Source organism: Podarcis melisellensis (assembly GCF_964234715.1).
Source record: "Podarcis melisellensis genome assembly, chromosome: 2".
Taxonomy (NCBI): domain Eukaryota; kingdom Metazoa; phylum Chordata; class Lepidosauria; order Squamata; family Lacertidae; genus Podarcis; species Podarcis melisellensis.
Genome location: NC_138529.1, coordinates 72,330,857 through 72,344,696, shown reverse-complemented (window position 1 = coordinate 72,344,696; position 13,840 = coordinate 72,330,857). Strand labels below are relative to the sequence as shown.

At 46.9% G+C, this 13,840-nt stretch overlaps 1 protein-coding gene across 1 annotated transcript in view; it reads left to right on the top strand.

Moving 5' to 3' along the window:
* The first annotated feature begins 6,392 nt into the window (after positions 1-6,392).
* The window catches only part of PCBP4 (poly(rC) binding protein 4), a 38,942-nt gene continuing 31,494 nt past the window's right edge, over positions 6,393-13,840 (top strand). The window contains exon 1 of the mRNA XM_081900337.1: positions 6,393-6,566. The gene's annotated coding sequence lies outside the window, so the exon portion shown is untranslated. The remainder of the gene's footprint in view (positions 6,567-13,840) is intronic.

Below are 13,840 nucleotides of genomic sequence, written 5' to 3'. Positions count from 1 at the left end.
ATTAAATCAGCTGTGCAAATGATACATTTTGTAAAAACACAAAACCTTTTTTAATCAATTAAAACATTGATTTATACTTCTGCTTATTTTGTTGATGTATTCTTTTCTAATGTAGCTCAACCACACATTTATGAATCATCCTATCTCCACAATTACATTTGACATCGTAGTTCGGAGTAGGTTTTTGGAGAATGTGGGAATGTTGGGGAGAATGTTTGCTATTAGTTGAACTAGTCTTCCAGGTTGGCTTATAGACATGGGGAGCACATTGTGATTATAATCCAGAAAGCTCAGCCTGCCATTTAGAACACAAAAGCTGGGTTTTGAACCTAACACTGGAAAATAGCACTGTCTTGGGAGTTGTTATGATGAATCTAGTTGTAAGGAAAAGACAAAATCTGAACTAATAATGTAGTTTTTTTTAAATTTCCTTTAGGGCTATTGAAAGATTTCTAGTTTTAGTAAATGTGCACTTACTCAGATTATGAAAATCTGGCTGTAGCATAAACAATATTGGTCTTGGGTCCTCCAACCTTAGCAGTCTTCAAAATTAGGTGTAGCCTTGGGTAATAGGGATTTGAAATGATAGACATACTAATCGGCCTAGCTAAGGCATGCTCATGCACAGGCATAATTAACAATGTAAGGGAAGGATAGATTCATAGGAAATATAATCAGGCAAATCATGGGAGGTGCTGGAATGTCTTCCTAGCAGAACTGGTGCAGAACACAGAGGAAGCCATTATCAATCTAGATTCACATGGTCCGTTCTGGCTGGCCAACGCACAACATGTGCTCTACCACTGAGATATGGTCCCTTTGATTGCCACCTTTCCTGTATCATCAGTGCACTGCCTCTTCCCATTATCCACATGAGATGGAATTAGATGCTCTAGCTTTCTACAGCTTAAGAGAAAATGCTTGCCAGCCCCTGGAGTAACAGCACAAATGGATTCCTTTAAATGCCCAGGGGATTACCAAACTAATGACCAAGGTGAACAGATGGGAGACAGGTTAAAGTCAGCCGCACGGCTATTCCAGAGCCACCTGGCCTTGTTCCCTTGTGCTCATTTTCCACAGATGGAGACCAGACAGATGGAGCCAGCAGTAAGAAGGAGGGAGGTGGACTCTAATCGTCACATGGCACCCTGACTGGCTGAAGGCTGTGATGGCTGTCAAAAACCAAACTTTATCCTATTAGGCAGAGGATTTGCTGGCAGGGGGCTGGCAAGTCCGGGAGTCTGATTCCCACACAGTCAGCAACTTCCATCTATAGCTAGGATCTAAAGCACTGGGATTGACTGCACCTCAAAGGAAGGGAGAGTGCTCTGCTCTGGCATGTCAGTGAAGTTGGGTTGCTCGCTACTGAAATTTTGTGGCACGAAAACACATCAAAGTAAATGGAATGTGGAGTGGAGCCATATGTGGAATACCATCGGTGTGAAATAAGTATCTCTTATGGGGCGATATCCAAATCTCAAGGATCAGCAACAGCTATATTGGCCAAGAATATAATCTGCCAAGGTGACGTGACCTTCAATGCATTTTCAGGCCAAGAGATACTAGCTGGGTGTCTTATTTCTAGAAAAAAAAATCCATTTTCTCTAACTATTCATGCTGGCATTCAACAAGACTAAAATGTCTGAAGAAAATCTCATCCAGTCTGGATTGTCCACAGAACTTTGAAAATGAATATGAGCAGAACAGAAGCTCAATTAATTTTTGCTATTCTACTTCAAAACACGAGGCCTTCCTGCAAATCACAGTTCACACAGCCTTGGTAGCCATTCATCTAGGTGTGAGCACCTTAGTGTCAGGCCTGGAGCCTAGCTAGCTACAACTGCAATCCAGTTTGAACAAAGGGGCCTGAGGCCATAACACAGAGCATCTGTATGGGGAAGGCCCTAGGCTCAATCCATGGCATCTTCAGATAGGGTTGGGAATGTCCCAGTCTGAGACCCTGGACAGCCACTACCAGGCAGTATGGGCGGTACTGAGCTAAATGGATGAAATGGGCTGATTCATTATAAGGCAGCTTCCTATGCTGAGGCTGCAGAAGTCATTGACTGGCTGAAGGCCAAATATCAGAGTAAAGGAGGAGCAGGCAAGCATGGTGTCAGTTTGAGTGGGCTGTGGACAAAGATCCCTCTGGGGAAAGACTCCCCCCCTACTTCCTGGTGGCACCCCTTTCCAACAAACTACAACTGAAATACCTTCTTCTTCTCCACTATTAAAGGAGCTGGAGCCCTGTCCTCTTTCTCATCTCCCCGCCCCCCATGTAGTTTTTGCTCCCCCCGCTTTCCATTTGAGATCACTGTTGCACCACAAGAGCCCAGTACTGTACAGCCTCTCTGTTTAAGCTTCAGGTGAGCTGTTAAGACCTTTTAATTTTGCTGAGCTTTTAGCATGGGTTAAAATCCCATCTCGTTTTTATGCTGAATCTGTTTTATTATACAAAATGTATTTAGTCATGTGGATTTTTTCCTCAGGGCTTTGTGTATTTTAGTAGCTTTTGGGGGCAGGTAAGCTGCTTTTGAGCTTATTTCATAAGGAAACATGGAGTATGCATAAGTAAAGAAATAAGTTTGGAGAGGCAGTTACATACCTTTGGTAGACCTGATTTTCAAGGCAGCTAGAAATTGAGAAGGGAAAAGTCAACTTTGCAGTAGCTTTAGAAAGGGGAAAGCTCTGTGGCAGAGTAGCCTCTTATTGTTTTTCACTGACACTGGTAGCTGCATTGCTTTGAAGCTGAGGTGAGAAACATCAGGATGTCCACACATGATCGTAAAATCAATAGAACTAGAAATAAAAGCCACCCAACAAGTATCTATTGTGCAAAAAAAGAGCGCCATTCCCTTTCATTTTCTCATAGCAGCTAACACGTCCTTTCTTTAGGAACAGACATATGCTCAGGAATTTTGAAGTCCCGTGAATGACAATCATCTATCTAGGTGCCAATCAAGGGACTGGCAAACCATCTCCCCACATTTCACAGCCATAGAGTTGCCCCAGAAGTAGTCACATTGACCACGCCAAAATCTGCCTTTCCTATCCATGGCCCTAGGCCCACACTTTCTCCCTTCCCTTCTCAGCTTCCAAGAAGCTCCTGTTACTTACCCATCCATCTATGCCCTGTCCACCACGGGGTGTTTCTGTGCAATGCTGGCTTGGCTCCATCATCAACACAAGGCAATGCTTCCGCAATCCACAGTCCTACCTTACAGTAGGTTCAGGGCTGGCACATTTCTACTCTTGACAGATAAGATGCTTGGCACTAAGCCTTAAATGTAGTCATGGGGTGTACAATGACAGGCTCCCTCTCCCCACCCCACCATCTCTGAAGCAGTTGTGGTGAAGTGCACACACAACCTGTTGTGTGGTTAGTTGCACCCAACTCTTCTCTTTGGGTAGCCAGCAGCAGCAGATCACATTACTGTGCAGCTTTTCTCTCTCATCCCACACGAGTGTCACATTCCTCTGCCAAGGCTATGCTGGCAATTGTTAGATGATAGAAACAGCATTCTTCATCCCATGCTTCAGTTTCTATTCTGTTGTGGACAAATAGGGCCAGGGAGGGGTTTTCTCCTCCCCTTTTGCATTTGTAGCAGTTCTCTTCCACCCAACTACAGTCCTTCGGTTATCAAGTATTTCCATAAGGTGAGGATTCAAGTGTGTTGGGTGGCATCATAGAGATATGGTTTCTTTTCTTTCTTTCTACACTTACACTCCCTGTTTCTGGCTCCAGTATATGGGGTGGGAAAGAATTTTTTTCCATGTCAGACTGGGAACTGACCCTCTTGGGTACTGTCTTTCCCCACCTGAAAGATGTGCTTCAGTGAGTAAACCTAGGTACTCTGAAAGTCCCTTTCTGCAACGTACCTTCTCTTTTCTTATAGGACAATGTTGTATAGATTGCAAAGGTTCAGTATGGGTGGCACTGTGTTCTAAACCACTGAGCCTCTTGGGCATGCTGGTCATAAGGTCGGCAGTTTGAATTCGCACAGCAGGGTAAGCTCCCGTTGTTCAGTCCCATCTTCTGCTAACCTAGCAGTTCAAAAGCGTACCAGTGCAAGTAGATAAACAGGTACCACTGTGGCAGGAAGGTAAATGGCGTTTTCGTGTGCTCTGACTTCCATCACAGCGTCCTGTTGCGCCAGTAGTGGTTTAGTCATGCTGGCCACATGACCTGGAAAGCTGTCTGTGGACAACAGTGGCTCCCTCAGCCTGAAGCAAGATGAGCACAGCATCCCATAGTCACCTTTGGCTGGACTTAACGATCCAGGGGTCCTTTACCTTTTACCTTGGTGCATGCACGCACACACTCATAGATTTATTTGCATGAGTAAATGGGAGCCACACACATTAACACCAACAACTTGCCTTGTATAGGGCTTGGGACTGATGAGTGACATGCTTGTGGTGCTTGGAAGACCATGATGGATCATTCACACATGGATGTCATCATGATGACACTGCAGCCACCAGGTGATTAACCTGCACATGCGAATCAGCTCTATATGCCTTTATTTTTCTGACACCAACAACTCTATATTAAGCTAAACTAGTTACAGATAGGTAGCCGTGTTGGTCTGCCATAGTCAAAGAATAAACGGACATAAATCTGACACCAGGAATCACAAGATAGAGAAACCAGTAGGAGAACACTTCAGTCTCCCAGGACATTCTATACAAGATCTCAAAGTAGCTGTTTTACTACAAAGGAATTTCAGAAATAGACTGGAAAGAGAAGCTGCTGAATTGCAACTTATTACCAAACTTAAAACCATGGAGAGACCTGGTCTGAACAAAGACATTGGATTCTTATCTCATTATACATGACAAAGCCATTTTTCACCTTCTCCCCCCTTGCTTTTTCCTGTAAGACCTATTGCAGTCATTAAGAGTCGTCAACAGGCTCATCACAGCTATCTGCCAATCACCCATTCCCACCACCCTTCTGAGTAATACCCCTCCCCACCTTCTCACTATATAGAAGGGTCTGGTAACTTCTGTTTCAGTGTATCTGAAGAAGTGTGCAAGCTCATACCAAGAACTAACTTAGTTGGTCTTTAAGGTGCTACTGGAAGGAATTTTTTTTGTTTAAGCTAAACTAGACACATACACTTAAACAGTAGTTGCATGACTACAGGATGGCAAGCAGGATGCTGTTATGGGATGCTAAGGACTTCATTATTTCCATTGTAAATTTTCGGTCCTCTCCTATTCTCTGTTGCAAACAGGTAGTTGAATTACAAGGCCCACTCTGCTGACTGGACAATGACAAATTTAGCCAAGAAAGGGTCCCTGTTACTGTAATAATCAAGTACCTCAAATCCTCCTGAACCATGATGGGGGAAGATACTGTGTGCATAGAACACAGATATCAAGAGTATCCAAATAATAATGTTGTTGGCACCTGTCTGTCTCAGGAGTAGATGAAGGAATGTGCCTTTGGGGGTGAGGTCAAGCTGTTGGAAGGTTGCAGCGTCTGCTGTGGCTGTAGAGACCAATATGGGAGATGTGTCTTGTTGTAGTTGGGGCAAATCAAAGTGTCCAGTTGTGCTGCTGCAGATGCACCAGGGCGTTTCTCCTCTCTGCTGACAATAATGACAAGTTATTGTGCTCAGCTTTAATGAAGTTGATGCAACGGAACTGGGGAAAGGAGAGGCTCATTGCAATAACCCGAATCCCTGGGGAAAACATAGGGTTTTCTTTGTAAATTATTTCAGTCTCCGCCAGCCTCAGAACTGTGCACTCAATCAGTGAGGAAATCCAATGAATGAACTACATAAGTTTAAAAGCACTGAGAGTGACCCGTGGATAATCAGGGGCTCTTTCACTTTCCAACAATTGGCCTCCTCTTGAGTTAAAAGAATTGCTCGGCGCCCACAATTAATTCGCAGCAAGCGCCCAGTGACCTGAGAGAGAGCCCACAGAGTGGGGCAGCAGGGACAAGATCTCTGAACCACCCAAAGTGCATGATCAAAAGAAATCAGGCAGGCTTCTGGGCAGACAACAAGCAGGCAAAGGCGGCCACCTGGATTTCGAGTAAACAAATCAAGGGAGGGCGAGCGCTAAGCAGCGTGAAACGAAGCAGTGCAAGTCCTGCAGCCCGAACGGAGGAGGCCAGCCTCCAGCTCCACCCTGCCCTCGATGGCGGGACCCCAGGCGGCCGGGGCCCGCGGCGGGTCGCTTTCCGGGAAATGAATGCCAAATACAAAAGAGGGTGAGCTATCTGCGTTGCCGGGAGGGGGGGGGGCGTGGAATGTCCCTGTCCTTGGCAGATGGTCTTACCCAGTGTGCATTGTTCCTTTAGTGTCTCCTTTATCCGCTGTAATTGGATCCTGGAGGGAGCCGGCGAGCAAAGGAGGGGCCGAGGGAGGCTGGGCGGGATTGCAGGGGGAGGCAAAAGAGTCCCGAGGCTTCGGCCTCCCTCGCCTGTCAAGCCTTTGATTTCATTGTTGCGGGCTGATGTCACTCCCAGTTGTCACAGACGCTTCTCCGGGTGACAATGTGGGACTAGGAGGAGGAGGCACGGCAAGGACCCCCCTGGACAGACCCCGAAGGTAAGTAAAAAGGCGGAATCGAGGCGTGTGAACGCGCGCGCGGGTCTGGCCCAGTACCCAACTTTGGGGGAGTTGCGCGGGGACGGTCGCTGAAGGACTCCCCGCCACGGGGAGGGCATCAGGGACTCCACAGAGCACCTTCCCACCCGCCCCAAATTCCCTACAAGCCGAGATCAACTTTGCAGCAAGATGCGCCGCGAGGCTGGCAACGGGGGGGGGGGGGAGAAGCGCGCCGCTCCGTCAGCGGCGGGAATCCCGGGCAAGGGAGCGGGGCGAAGTTTTGCCCGCCGTCTATTTGGACCATGCGCCTCGACTTGCCGAAGGAGCGACGAGCAGGGGATGCTGCTGCGGAGCGCAGAGCAGGCGCGCCGAGGAGAAAGCGCTGGCGATGCCTCCTCGGAGATTGCGCGCTGCCTCGGGATGCCTCGCCAGTCCCGCGCACTCCAAGCCCCGCGTGGCCAAAAAGCCAAAGCCGCCTCTGGGCCGGGGAGAGTTCATTTCTTCCCGGAACCGCGAAGATTTGTAAACCCACCAGGCGGGCATGATTTGACACCCGAGGCCTCTCCTGAACTTCGGCGCTCGCTTTCTGCGGCTGAGAGCGATCCTGCGGTTGCCTCTCGCGGTTGAAGAGAAGTTATTGAGGGGACAGCGGAGGAAGGGGGATGTATTGCAACTCCCGAGGATAGAAGAAGCGGCGTGTCCTTGCTGGCGACAAAGAGGAGATCCCCCTCCCCCTAAACTTCGTTCCCAGCTCCAGACCCTACAAACGTCCTCAAGCACTTACTGGGCACCCCTGCCCCCCCCCCCCGCGATCCTCCTCATGCCGCTTCTTCTCAGCTCTATTCTGACCTTCAGCACCTGCCTCGTGCCATTTGTTTCTCCTGTATGCATTCCTTTAAAAATTCAGGTGTTTGTTCGTTCCAAACCTTCTGATCTTATGCGCCTCCCCTGCACCCCCCCCCCACGCACCCTTCTAGTAGCGAATCTAAGCGCGCCCTCAAGCCAACTTAACACGCCTTTCCCCAGTTCTGGCTCTCCACACTTCTTTCTGCGTCTCTCTCTCTGATCACCCGCCACCCTCTGTTCCTATTGTACCCCATTCATCCCCCCACCCCCTTGCATCTCCAAACTGGCATGGCCTACTTCTGAGCTCAGCTTACTATTGTGGTAAGATCCCTGGGGACGTGTTGGGTGATGAATCTCTGCCCAGCTCATTCCATTTGTGACACAGCCTCCATTTCCAGCACCTGCCCGCCCCCCAGACCGCCCCTGAGTTTGGCAGCAGATTGCATTCGTTCTTTACAATGCACATCCTTTTGTTCCCAACCTCTACCGAATGCCAGTCCCCTCCCAGTCCTTTCTGGCCACTTTATACAGACCGGAACCTCACGTGGGTACAATATTCAAAAATAATGACAAAAGATGGCCCTGGGGCAGTCAAGGGCAAGGGATGTTGTCTCAGCTGGCCAAAAAATTACTCGTTCCATCTCTGGCTATGCAGAACGCTTTTTCTTACTTGGTCTGCACATGACTGCTGTGGCAGTACTAGGCTCTATTGGGGCAAGTTTCGCAGTGCAATACTGTAATTGCTCCATCTGTATGTGGGGGGATGTATGTGGCTGCCACAGAAGAATTTTAAGGTTCTAAGGATATTCAGTCTGCGTACAGGGCTTACTTCCAAGTAAACATGTTAAGAATCATTGTGTAAGTCATCCTAACCTAGATACAGTTTAAGGTGCAAGAGAAGTTAATAGAGCTGTGGGGCCAAAATGGCCTGTTGTTTTTGCCTTTGTCCAGCTGAAGGACCCTAAAAAGCAGGGCCAGAAGGAGGTGATGGAGGTAAAATATTATTCCTGGCTGTTCAGAAGGAATAGATCTACCATAACCCTGTCACTTTATGCTGGAATGGGCCTTCTCCAGGCAACAGAGAAAGCATATTATGATGCCTCCATCAACTCCACCACCATGTTGCAAAGCGAAACCTTCTTCCTAACAGGAATGATTTCCCCCAAAGGCGTATCCTTAATTTAAAAGCAGAATTGCCCAGCAGATCTTCTACAGCAGTTGATGAACTGCTGAAATGTTATTTTTAATTAGGATCCCTGCCTTTTGGGAATAGAGCAGCTTCCTTCATTCTGCCTCCTAATTCAGGAGAAAACTTCCCAGGCAGCCCTTTTCGTCACGTGACCAACAGCCTCTTCCATATGGGCTTCTCTTAGGGAAGGCTGCAGGGCCTTCTCTACAGTAACAGCCCTGTTCAAAGGAAATCCTCCTCCTGCTCTGGTGCTTTTACAGCTCCATCTGAATTATCCAAATTCCCTGTTTGTCCTCAAACATTTGCCCCTTTGTCCTTTTAAGTCCACACATCCTCCAACTCTGCCCTGCTCATTCAGTTTGGGAGCTACGCATCAATATTCAGAGCAGCTATGAGGTCATCTTTCTAAGGGCTTCCACTCTCCTCCTCTTCACCATTCAGGGAACACACCAGGAATTGTTCTTATGCTCCAGTAAGAGATCCCTCTCATGCGAAAGCCGGGGGTGAGTTGAGGGAGGATTAATGAGAAAGCTACCCACGCAAGCAAGCTTCCACTGGAGGCTTATTAAAACTATGTTATTCTTTGTGCACTCTGGATGCGATTGTAAGAGATGGTAGGAGAGATCTTAGAGTGGCTTTGTACAAAGCTAAGATACAACCCGTAACATAGACACCTCAAGAGGGAGGGGGGAACCATACATGCATTATTGAGGAGATGACATAAGGCACCAAGTGCTTTGAGATTTATTGTCTTTTTATCCCATGGTGGGAATAAAACTAAATCCAAAGATCTATAGCCGCCATTACCATGTGATAAAAGAAAAATTAAAAAGTCGAGCTGCTGATATCTATTTTCAGAGTGGTAAGCTACTGCAGCCCTAAAGAGTTCTATTTTTAATTCCTTCCAATGGGTGACTGGATTCATGTTTGAGTCCCCCTTTAGGGCTGAAAGCTTTTGTAAGACTGCAGTCCTATAACCTCACTCACTGAAAACAGAGGGACTTCTTTCTGAGCGCACATGCACAGGATTTTGCTGCAAAATGTCTTTTAAAATAGCAAAGGATTGGCTGGGGGTAACATGCTGCTAAATGTTAATCATGGTTCTTCCGCCATGATAATAGACCACCCAACGGTTTCACCTCTGTGTTTCAGTTTCTCCTTCTGTACAATGGAGAAGAAGGTCCTTACAGTTAGCTGAATGTGTGGTGGCACTTTGAAGATAGATATACGCATTAGCGGTTGTTACTGGCATCCATCTGTCTCGAGAGACAATGGATTGTTCTTCCGGGGGCAAAGCCAAACCACTGCGTTAGCAGCATCAAAGTGACCTACCCATGGCACAGCCTGGGAAGTATGTGTGGAGGTCCTGGGCTGTCCAGACAACAAGGCCACCTCCACCCCCCACCTCGGCCTCACTGATGTGGTCCAAAGGAAAGGAAAGCAATCCGTTTGGCATCAGCTTGGCTGCAGGAGCTGCTGGAAGGAGGCGTACAAGGTGCCATCCGTCTTGAGGATACGTGTACGGTTTACTCCTTAGCCTTTACTTCTCCTGAAGATATCCCTCAAGGCAGCAGAGTTTTCCTTCTCCTAGATGGGCCACCTTCCCAGGTGGACAAGCCCCACCTGCCCCTCACTTCCCTCTACCGCATATGCAGATACCACCTTCTTGACTGTGGGACCCACTATTAGTCTTGTCCACTTCATCTTCTGGAGCCTGTATTCACATTCAGAGAAAGCCCCTAACTCACTGAGGGTTTGAGAGCTGTCAGATACCCTCATCTGGTTTAGCCAGTCAGTCGGAGCCATTCCCAGGGTGTGGCCGCTGTCTCATGCTGACAGCTTCCAGGAGTCACAGGTGAGAGCTGAGTGCAGGGTGTGGGGACCAAAGGTGGACAAACTACCCCAGAAGGAGCACAATGTGTCCCCCAGCATGTTACCCCTCCCTTAACACCCCATGTACCCCTAGTCAAAGGTGGATGATGTAGTGAAACTGGGAGGAGTTTTCTCAGGGTTGCAGAATGAAATAACAAATGAAGTTGCAGTATACCAAGATCAGGTCTAGCCCTACTGCAGACTCCTCTTTACCACAAAACCACATGAATGAACCACTTGCTTCAGATATCAGATTACAAAGGGGGCTTCGTTTTCTTCCTCCAGAATCCATTTAGAAGGGAGCACCAGGACAAGAGAGAGCTGGTATCCTTTTGACTTTAGCATTAGTTACAAAAAGCCAACATTTATAACTCTTACAAAACGCTCAGTGTGAGCTTTTGAGAAGACAGCTGTTTTATTCAGAGGTTTCCCTTACTTGAAGGATTATGGATAGAAAGTGTTGGGCTCAGCATTTTCAGCCCAAGGCCTTAACAGGGCTTAGAGGTAGAATTGGCTCAGAAGCTGTATTTTAAATTATCTTTTGCTGCCTTATTATGTTTCAGGAAGGGCAACCCCCCCCCCGCCAAAACTTGAAGTTGATAATTTTATAGGTTAATACGCTGGGGGTCTTGCTCTAGAGTGAGACATGGTAGAGTAACCCTGTATAGATCACGGTAATGTGCATTACATGGGGCCACTTTGAAGATGACCCAGAAGCTGCACCCCAGTCCAGAATGCTGCTTCCTGTTTGTTATTTGGAGCAGTGAAAGGGATTCATATCACTCTGATCCTCAAGGCACTGCACTGTGTGTGAGCCAGTGTGGTGTAGTGGTTGACTCGTAATCTGGTGAACCGGGTTCGCGTCTCCACTCCTCCACATGCAGCTGCTGGGAGACCTTGGGCTAGTCATACTTCTTGAAGTCTCTCAGCCTCACTCACCTCACTCAGAGTGTTTGTTGTCGGGGAGGAAGGGAAAGGAGATTGTTAGCCGCTTTGAGACTCCTTCAGGTAGTGATAAAGTGGGATATCAAATCCAAACTACTACTACTACTGGTTGTCTATGAGCTACCTGTCCCAACTCAAGTGGTCAGAACATGTGTGCAAAGTTCTAAGTGGTCTGGGAACTAAGTTCTTTACGAAACACCTTTTTCAACACCTGCTGGCTACATGATATGATCAGGAGGTCCCGTTGGCTAAGGTGGCAAAGAGTAGTGACACCGGACAAGGCGTTTCTGTGGCAGAACCCCATGTATGAAACTCCCAGGCAGAATTAGCCCTCTGCCCCATTTTTAGATAGAAGACCAAAACATTTATTTGGTCAGACCTTTGTTGCACCGCGGAATTTAACTGCTCCTATGCCAGTGTGGTGTAGTGGTTAAGAGCGGTAGTCTCGTAATCTGGGGAACCGGATTCGCGTCTCCACTCCTCCACATGCAGCTGCTGGGTGACCTTGGGCCAGTCACACTTCTTTGAAGTCTCTCAGCCCCACTCACCTCACAGAGTGTTTGTTGTGGGGGAGGAAGGGAAAGGAGAATGTTAGCCGCTTTGAAACTCCTGAAGGGGAGTGAAAGGCGGGATATCAAATCCAAACTCTTCTCTTCTTCTTCTTCTTCTATTTTAAACCTGGCTGTGAAAGTTGCAGTTTTTAAATATTTTAAGTTTTACCTCTCTTGGTCTTACTTTCATGCTTTAAGCCTCCCTGAGAAAGAGTGGGGTGTAAATTTAATTTCGTAAATTTGCCTGTCTTGTAGAAGAGTGACAAAGAGGTCTTTTTAAAAGCCTGACTGGTATATCCTGCAACTACATTCTCCAAGGCAAACCCCTGCATGTACAGTGTGGAGATCTTGAAAGAAGAATCCCTCTGGGCCAAGGTTGTAAAATTTGTACGTGCCTTCAGCATGAAGCAAGCGATGGAAATAGGCATGCCTGTATTGTTTGGGATGCTGGAAACAAAATGCCCAGCTTGTGCCCTAGATGAGGATGAAGCAGAGTAGAGGTGTGAGATGGAGATGCAAATATCAATGCACATGCGTGACAAAAACTACCCACCCCCGAAATGCACTATTAAGTTTCTGCATCAGCAGTGGCAGTGGGTATAGAATAGGCTCTTTTTACTTACTGAAAATACAAATCAAATGTTTAAAAACTACAGGGTGGTGTTTTGATGATGATGATAGGGTTGTGTGGATGCTGTGAAAAACATCTGCATGAGCAGCACCCCAATCTGAAAGCAACTTGAGGTTGAGAAATAAAAGGGATACACCTCTCCCCTCCTTGAACCTCACTCACTTTTCTCTCACAGGGCAGAGGTACATTCAGGGCAGGACTTTGGAGTAGAAGCTGCCTTGTACCAAGCCAGGCCATTGCTCCATTTAGCTCAGTATTGTCCACACAGACCAGCAGGCTTTTAGACTGAGTTGTCTACCAGCCCTATCTAGCAGGTATTGGGTAGAGTCTTGTATGGTTTCCATATAGCTCCATGAAGGAAGAGGGCTAGATATATTGGATTTCGAGGCTAGGATTAATGTGGCATGTGTGCATCCATCTCCTGTAGGCCTCAATGTGTCTAGTCCTGCAGTGTTTGGCCTCAAAAGAAGGGTCCATATGGTGGTGGTGATCTGAAAGGGTATTGCTCCCTTCAACATATAGGAATCTGCACCCTATCCCTTTGTGATTCAGTGCTTATGGATTCTTCCTGTGAATGTAACACAAGATACTATGTCATTGCATACTGCTACTATCTGAACAGTAATTACCCTAATATTTGGTGATACTGCAAGAATTGCTTGGATCCTAGTCTGTCACTCCTTTGGGGATATTCTAGTCACTCTAGCTTTATATCAGCTCATAGGAATATCTAAGGACTGCTCCATACTTTATGGAGTAAATGTGTGTGTGCATTGCATTGCATTTCTTTATGGTATACTGTATATATGATGGATGATCACACTGGTCTTCCATGACTGCTTTTTTTTTGTAAGCATTTGTCCTGATTTGTTTGCACAGTTTGTGGGGAGATTGTACCATGTCAGCTATTTACTGAGCATTCATTCTGATTTATTTGCTGGGGACATAATATAATGTTGCATGAAGCAATTGTTATCCCATATTTTCTGATGCATTTCCCCCCATCACATTCCCTATCACAAAAGACTGATTTTTTGGGTGGGGTGCAAGTAACATGTGTGTTGCGCAAGAGCACCAAATCAGTTCTAATTGTGCAACCTGAATTTCCACGACGGAATCCCATCCGAAAATAGCAACAGTCTGGAAATGACCCCTGCGCCTGCAAACACTCAACCAGTAATGTGTGAAGCAGAAAAACATTGACTAGAAGAGTTTAGTGTCTTTATGATGGTAAACAGGA